Source organism: Ovis canadensis, chromosome 16, assembly GCF_042477335.2.
Source record: "Ovis canadensis isolate MfBH-ARS-UI-01 breed Bighorn chromosome 16, ARS-UI_OviCan_v2, whole genome shotgun sequence".
Taxonomy (NCBI): Eukaryota; Metazoa; Chordata; class Mammalia; order Artiodactyla; family Bovidae; genus Ovis; species Ovis canadensis.
Window position 1 is genome coordinate 79,438,568 of NC_091260.1, and position 8,658 is coordinate 79,447,225.

Genomic DNA, 8,658 nt, shown 5'->3' on the forward strand with positions numbered 1-8,658 from the left:
TCAGTTGTCAAGCCTGGTTTGCATGCTGCAAAGATGGTACTGCTATGTTGGTTTTATTTATTTCAGAGTTGAGAATTCTGTTTTTTCAAGCCCTTCTTTGATTATAGAATATTCCAGTCAGATATGAATATTTTTGAGGATTAAACTGCACATACGGTCATTTCTTGAAGCCCTGTAAGTTGAATCTACACTGTAAATTCCTAAAGAAATAGCCCAAGGACACTCCATGGACTGTTCTGATAACCCCACTATTAACCTTAAAATTCAGGTCTCTGGAGATATTGATCTGAGCTGTCAGTCACAGAGAATATAAGTAGTTGAACTGTCGGCCCCCGACATCTGCGTGAGCAGTGTACACCTGAGTGGGAGATATGCAAACCCAAAGACACTATTGAGAGTTTCTTAGGCAGAAAAATTATTAGAAATAAATCAGCTCCTATCTGATTGTTGCTGAAGCTCAGTGATATTTTTATGACAATGATAATATAGCAAGTCCAAAGGAAAAGGGTCTGAAGCCTCTATCAAGGGGCGCATTGATTTTTGAGACATGTTAATATCGTGGCCTTGAGGAAAGTGAACATACTGGGACGATCACATCTCTGCGTCCTCCCTGTCATGTTTCAGAGGGGAAATTTGTTCACTGGAGGAACAACCTGGGGAAGAGAAGAGTCTGGTTCCGACCGGGCACACCCGTAGGGCTTAAGGAGCCTTGGGTGGCTGGAACCACAGGCCCCATTGCAGGCTGTGGGTTGAAACAACCCTCCTTGCTATCCAGAGATGAGAAGAGCAAGACACATTTCTAAACCATTCTATTTCTAAAAAGGAATCGCTCAGCAACTTGAGTTTGCCAAACTTGGTAAAACCAAAATACTGAAGCAGCTAGTGCTTTTTGTCCCTTCCTTTAATTGAGAGAAGCAAGTGGATTCTGCTTGCTGCCATAGTTTACTCCGTGTTGTTCAGTCACTCAGTTGTATCTGACTCTTTGCAAGCCCAAGAACTGCAGCCGGTAGGCATGGGAAGAACAAAGGACCATCAGATCAAGGATTGGGTCTTCAAAATACCCATACATAAAGGATGACAGTCAAGAGCTACTTCATCAACCAAAGATGGCCCTGTGGAGTGATGCTGGGGTCCAGCCCCGGTGGATCCAGGGTGATTTGAAGGTGGGGACGGAGTCAGCGTCCTGGAAAAAACTTATTTAATTACAGATATAGAGGGAGATTAGAAACAGATAGTGTAGTAGGAGAATTAGTGGAGAAAAGAGGCTGAATAACTGGTTTACATGGACTACCAATCACCACCTACGTAGGCCACAGGCGTCTTTCCATTCTCCCAAAGGAGAGGAGGCACTGAGGCCTCCCCGGTCTGATCTCAGAAGCCCAGGCAGAATTAGCAGGCTTGGTGAGTACCCACATTTCAGATGGGAATTCAGCCAGGAAAACGGGAAGCGAGAAAGAAACGACACGGGGGAATCAGTCTTTCCAGAAACTGACCCGATTTCTTTATTTTTCAGGTTTGTTTATATACCTTTTTGTTATACATAGGGATGAATACAGAGTCACGCGGGGGTCAGCAGACCTGACCCTTGTCACAATCAGGTGCTTCATATAAAATTATACAAAGGTCTTATGAGTTTCATCATCTTTTAGCCATGAGGTCTGCTGACATTTTATGGCCCTTTCTGATACCGGTCAGTTAACCAGAAAACTTATTTTTCCAGGAGTGATTTTTTTTTTCTTAAATCAGGCACCGACCTCCAAATAAAGTTGCATTCCTATAGGGTGAGGGTGTAGTGAGTTACAATCAAGAAAGGAATTTACTTAACCTAAAGTTTAACATGATTAATCTTAAAGGTTAATACTTATTTTTCCTATATGCTAGTTATAGTCATTATAAGGGCAGGAATATGGAGATTTAGCAGCAAATATTGGCTCAACAAATGTAAACCCTTCACCAATGTTCCCCTTAAGATCTATTTTGTTTTAAGATAGTGATAAATTACATTTTTGCATAACAAGAACACAGTGGTAGTGATTTATAACAAAGTACGATGATCTATAACAAAAGAGAAGATTCATTAACTCAAAAGTCTAGTATTGCTAACATCAAAAACTACTATATTTCCTTTTCTATATTCCAAATACACTGATTAATATATTCCCAGGTGCCTAAGGATATGGAGGCCTGATGGCAATTATTGACTCATCAATGAGAAAAAGCCCTATGCTAATACTCCAAACTCTCTGTGCTGTTTATGGCTGAGAGGCTGTCACAAAAGCTAGTCTGTCAGCAGAGAGGTTTGACCTGAGACATCCTTGTCACACCCAGGGCAGGGAATCAGCAGTAATTATTGGCAGGACAAATGAAAAAACCCTTCACCAATATAATTCCTAATCAACCCACTATACTATAGTAATGATCTTCTAACTTCTCAAAAGAGTCTATATTTAGAAAGTTTTAAAACATCCCGTGCCTCTCACAGTTGGGAGACTGTAAACAATCACATGCGGCCGGATGAGCCTGACCAGGCAGGCCAGAGAACCTTCAGAGTTCATAAGCTGAGACACTCTTATCACGCCCAGGAATTTTTATCAACTGGAGCTGCAAGTTAACTCCTTCTCTGAGAGAAATGGTTATGGGGGAGAGCTCCCCGTAAAGTACTCTGGTTTTGGGGGTAGATGCTCGGGAACAGAGGGTTTCCTGAGGCTTGATCACGCCTTTGCGTATGCCAAGCTTCCTTCCTCATGACCTTTGCCATGGGCGGAGTTCCTCACGCTGGCTCCCAACAGAGTGGCATGGGCTGTATGTTGCAATTAGCTGTGAAAAATGCATTGGCCTGCCTGTAATATTCCTTGGTTAAAGCAGTTACTCAATAAACTTAGTTATCTTAGAGAATGATTCTACAGGTCAACACTCCCAAAATAAATAAGGACAATCCTAATGTGAGTGCCAAATGTTCGGTTCAATTGTTACAATGAACCAAAAGTTTCCAATGTTTTGTGTGTAACAATTTAGTCAGTTGTTAACTGATTCAAGCACTGATAAATACCTATACTTCTACAGGTAACATATAATTCATATGTTTTTAAAATTGCTTGGCACAGTATTCTTTACCTTATAAAGTTATAAGAATGTGTTGGGCACGACTTAGGGGACTGAAAAACAAATATGACTGTCGGCCTCCACAGAGGAATATTACAGTCAGGTCAACATACTTTCATGGTTAGTGACAACATACAGCCCACACCACTCCATAGGGCCATCTTTGGTTGGCTGAGTAGCTCTTGACTGTCTCCCTTTAAGTATGGAGTCTGAAGGCCTAATACTTGGTCTGACGGTTCTTTTTACTTCCCATACCTCAGTTCAGTTCAGTCACTCAGTCTTGTCTGACTCTTTGTGACCCGATGGACTGCAACACGCCAGGCTTCCCTGTCCATCACCAACTCCCAGAGTTTACCCAAACTCATGTCCATTGAGTCAGTAATGCCATCCAACCATCTCACCCTCTGTCTTCCCCTTCTCCTGCCTTCAGTCTTTCCCAGCATCAGGGTCTTTTCAAATGAGTCAGTTCTTCACATCATGTGGCCAAAGTTTTCAACTTCAGCATCAGTCCTTCAGAGTTTCAACTTCAACATCAGTTCTTCCAATGAATATTCAAGACTGGTCTCCTTCAGGATGCACTGGTTGAATCTCCTTGCAGTCCGAGGACTCTCAAGAGTCTTCTCCAGCACCACAGTTCAAAAGCATCAATTCTTCGGCGCTCAGCTTTCTTCACAGTCCAACTCTCACATCCACACATGACCACTGGAAAAACCATAGCCTTGACTAGACAGACCTTAGTCAGTAATGTCTCTGCTTTTTAATATGCTATTGAGGCTTGTCATAGTTTTCCTTCCAAGGAGCAAGCGTCTTTTAATTTCATGGCTGCAGTCACCATCTGCCGTGATTTGGGAGCCTAAGAAAATAAAGTCTTTCACTGTTTCCATGGTTTCACCATCCATTTACCATGAAGTGATGGCACTGGATGCCATGATCTTAGTTTTCTGAATGTTGAGTTATAAGCCAGCTTTTTCCCTCTTCTCTTTCACTTTCATCAAGAGGCTCTTTAGTTCCTCTTCGCCATAAGGGTGATGTCATCTGCATATCTGAGGTTCTTGATATGTCCCCCTGCAATCTTGATTCCAGCTTGTGCTTCTTCCAGTCCCATACCTACCAGGCATTATTCATTCGTTCATTCCTCGAAACATTCATCATTTCACCATTTCAACCAGTAAATCTTTACTGAGTCCCCACTGGGCCTCTGCAGTACTCTGGATAGAATAGGTTTTGTAAATACAACAGTTTTCATCCTCATGGCACTAAACCTATGATGTTTTTCTTCCAAGTCCTTGCTTCATCTCAAAGGATCATTGGTACCGAAAATAATGACAATGCAACTTTTTCCTTTCAGTTACCTTCAGCTGTATAAACACCAGTGTAGGCCAAATGCATGCTTGGCATTATCATTGCAACTTTTAACTACCAGTTTTATTGTTTAGTGGGTTTGCATCTTAAACCCAAAGCACTAAAATTTAGTCCCAACAGTACTTCAACTGTTCAGTTCTTAAAATTGTCTCACCTAAATAACCATTATACATATGCGTTAGTATACTGTATTGGTGTCTTTCTTTCTGGCTTACTTCACTCTGTATAATCGGCTCCAGTTTCATCCACCTCATTAGAACTGATTCAAATGTATTCATTTTAATGGCTGAGTATTACTCCATTGTGTACATGTACCACAGCTTTCTTATCCATTCATCTGCTGATGGGCATCTAGGTTGCTTCCATGTCCTGGGTATTATAAACAGTGCTGCGATGAACACTGGGGTACACGTGTCTCTTTCCATTCTGGTTTCCTCGGTGTGTATGCCCAGCAGTGGGATTGCTGGGTCATAAGGCAGTTCTATTTCCAGTTTTTTAAGGAATCTCCACACTGTTCTCCATAGTGGCTGTACTAGTTTGCATTCCCACCAACAGTGTAAGAGGGTTCCCTTTTCTCCACACCCTCTCCAGCATTTATTGCTAGTGGACTTTTGGATCGCAGCCATTCTGACTGGTGTGAAATGGTAAGTCATTGTGGTTTTGATTTGCATTTCTCTGATAATGAGTGATGTTGAGCATCTTTTCAGGTGTTTGTTAGCCATTTGTATGTCTTCTGTGGAGAAATGTCTGTCGAGTTCTTTGGCCCATTTTTTGATTGGGTCATTTATTTTTCTGGAATTGAGCTGCAGGAGCTGCTTGTATATTTTTGAGATTCATTCTTTGTCAGTTGCCTCATTTGCTATTATTTTCTCCCATGCTGAAGGCTGTCTTTTCACATTGCTTATAGTTTTCTTCATTGTGTGAAAGCTTTTAAGGGTATGGCAAAAGCCACTACAATATTAAAAAGTAATTAGCCTCCAATTAAAATAAATTAATTAATTTTAAAAATAACCATTATAGTGCACTGCTTGTTAACAGGTAAATATTCTTTTTGAAAAAGGTGTTTCTTCTATTAATGTAGCACTTCATTTTTTCTCATAGACTTAAGAACAGCAATTAAATATAAGGTGATAATTGTGTAACATTTAGAATGCAACACATTTCCCACAAAAATGTTCTCTTACAAAGATTGAGTTTTGGTCCAGATTCTGTCATGTCCCCTTGAAGACAGACAGCCCTGGCAGTTGGCTGACAGAATAGGGAGAAAATGGCATTCCGTTCTTCTGAATTATGTTGTTCCTTTTCATTTAAATGTATTTAAATGAAGGGCTTGACTCTCCTTCAAAGCATGCCTTTCTTCCCTTTTATTAGCAGTAAAATACAGCAGGCCAAGGAGCTGGAGATTTACAAGCCTTCTGGGCGCCTCATTTGCTTTTCCACCCATCACTCTGACATCATCAAATATTGGCTTTGGCAAGATGGCCAAGGCTGGCAGAGGCTGCTCGATAGCTTGATGGCTGTTCCATCATACATTGTCCAGCAACGGCAGAGTTGTAGACAGTGCCCACATCAGCAAGGAAGAACACATCCATCAAGCTGCCTTCTACAGTTTACCAGGCTTGAATGATGTACCACGTGCTGGCCAATACTTGCCTGCTGATAATGGCCATGTCAGCTAAGAGGAGGTACCACGGGAGAGTTCTGCAGAGCCTCAACACCAACAGCATCATCTAAGGACTCTGTCTTCGGGGCTCTTCCCCTAGTGAATTTTTAATATAAAGTTGTACTGGGTTGTTCTTCTACAACAGTTCTTCCAACTTTCACATCTTGTTTTTGCTTAGCAGAGGCCAACCTTCAAAATGACCTGGGACAAATGTAATCAGAAAGTGGAAGCTACAGAGAAGAGATACTCACCCAGGTGTTTTAAAAGTTAAATAGAACTTAGGGGAAAATGGATACATGTTTATGTATGGCTGAGTCCCTTAGCTGTTCACCTGAAACTATTACAACATTGTTAATCAGCTATAACTCTAATAGAAAATAAAATGTTTTTTAAAACAACAAAGTTATGTATATTATCATATGTGAAACAGATTGCCGGTCCAGGTTCAATGCATGAGACAGGGCGCTCAGGGCTGGTACACTGGGATGACCCTGAGGGATGGGATGGAGAGGGAGGTGGGAGGGGGGTTCAGGATGGGGAACAGATGTACACCCATGGTTGATTCATGTCAATGTATCGCAAAACCACTACAGTATTGTAAAGTAATTAGCCTCCAATTAAAATAAATAAAATAGTTAAAAGCAAAAAAATTAAAAATAAAATAAACGAAGTTAAATAGAACTTAGTATTTCAACTAAAATGTGTTTCTCCACTTCTATCAACTGTGATGGAATATTTTTAGAAATATGCAGCATTATTTTGCTAGAAATAAGTACAAGTACTTATAGTATTTTTGAAAGCATGATGTCACACCCTGGTGCTCATGCAGTTATTGCTGATGGACACAGAAGTTGATATAATGATTCTAGAAGACGATTTGGTCTCTGGGGGCAAAACCCTTTAAACAGATTTCACAGCCTTTGATCCTGAAATTTTATTCTCAAGAAGGCATTCTAGGTGTAATATTAGTTTCTTTTCCTTTACATATTGTAAGTTTTTCATGCTTTGAGACATTTTCCCCCTTTCTCCAGGGGGTATATAAAGGAATACCTTCATTTATGTCCCTGAAAACTAAAGACCAGCCTGACTGCTGGTGAAAGAAATCTCAGAAAAAGAAGAGAATGAAAATATTTCTTTTTCCTACAACTAAAGAAGAACCAGCACTGATCTGTGAATGTGAGCGTCCACACTCAATCATGTCCAATTCTGTGACCCCATGGACTGCAGCCCGCCAGACGCCTCTCTCCATGAAATATTCCAGGCAAGAATACTGCAGTGGGTAGCCATTTCCTTCTCCAGAGGGTCTTCCCAACCCAGGAACTGAACTCATGTCTCTTGTGCCTCCAGAGTCTCCTGCGTTGGCAGGCAGATTCTTTAACACTGCACTACCTGGGAAGCCCATTGTCTGTGGATACGTTAACACAAATTCTGGTTTTTACAAAGTAGGGAAATTGAGACCACATCAGAAATCTCCAGTTCTCATATTCTTATCCATATTCACTAAAATACATAACCCTATCCTGATTCTATTATGAAAATTGCCCTTAAAAGGGTCTTGTGAAACAGACGCAGAAACTTTAGTAGAAGCTATTGCTGTACCCTATGACATCTGAACTATAACCCCAAAGTCTGCAGTGTCTCTAGTGACTAAGTAGTAAGGAACCCGCCTGACAATGCAGGAGAGGCAGGGTCGATTCCTGGGTTGGGAAGATCCCCCAGAGAAGCAAATGGCAACCCACTCCAGTATTCTTGCCCGGGAAATCCCATAGACAGAGGAGCCTGGCAGGCTACAGTCCATGGGGTCACAAAAGAGTTGGAGACAACAACTAAACAACAACAACAAAGGAAAATAATAAGAAAACTGAACAAAAAGATATATGTCTAAGAATGTCCATGGAGCATTACAGATAAAGGCTAGAAACAATCAGCCCATATGCAGTGGGTACAGGAGAGGGGTTGTACCATCTGGGCACCTCAGTCATCTCATTTTGCATACCAACTAACAGTGTCATGTCTCCCAGACAACTAGAAATACATTGCACGTCAAAGAAAAAAAAGTAAAACAAGGGTACTAACCTCATATGTCAAATGAGAAAAAAATTTACTAAAAGGATTAAAAAATACACAGAATGGTTGGCTCTGACAGAATTATGGATGGTTTCAGTCTTTTTTCTTTATATTCCTCTGAATTTTCCACTTTACTATTGAGGTAATGCTGGTTTATAACTGCATACATTTCATGTGTACATTATATTTCTAATTCTATATACATTTTAGCATACTTAGGATCATTCAGTTGTGTCTGACTCTTTGTGATCCCATGGAATGCAGCATGCCAGGCTTCCTTGTCCATCACCAACTCCCAGAAATGCTGGGCTGGATGAAGCACAAACTGGAATCAAGATTGCCAGGAAAAATATAAAAAACCTCAGATATGCAATGACATCACCCTTATGGCAGAAAGTGAAGAAGAAACTAAAGAGCCTCTTGATGAAAGTGAAAGAGGAGAGTGAAAAAGTTGGCTTAAAGCT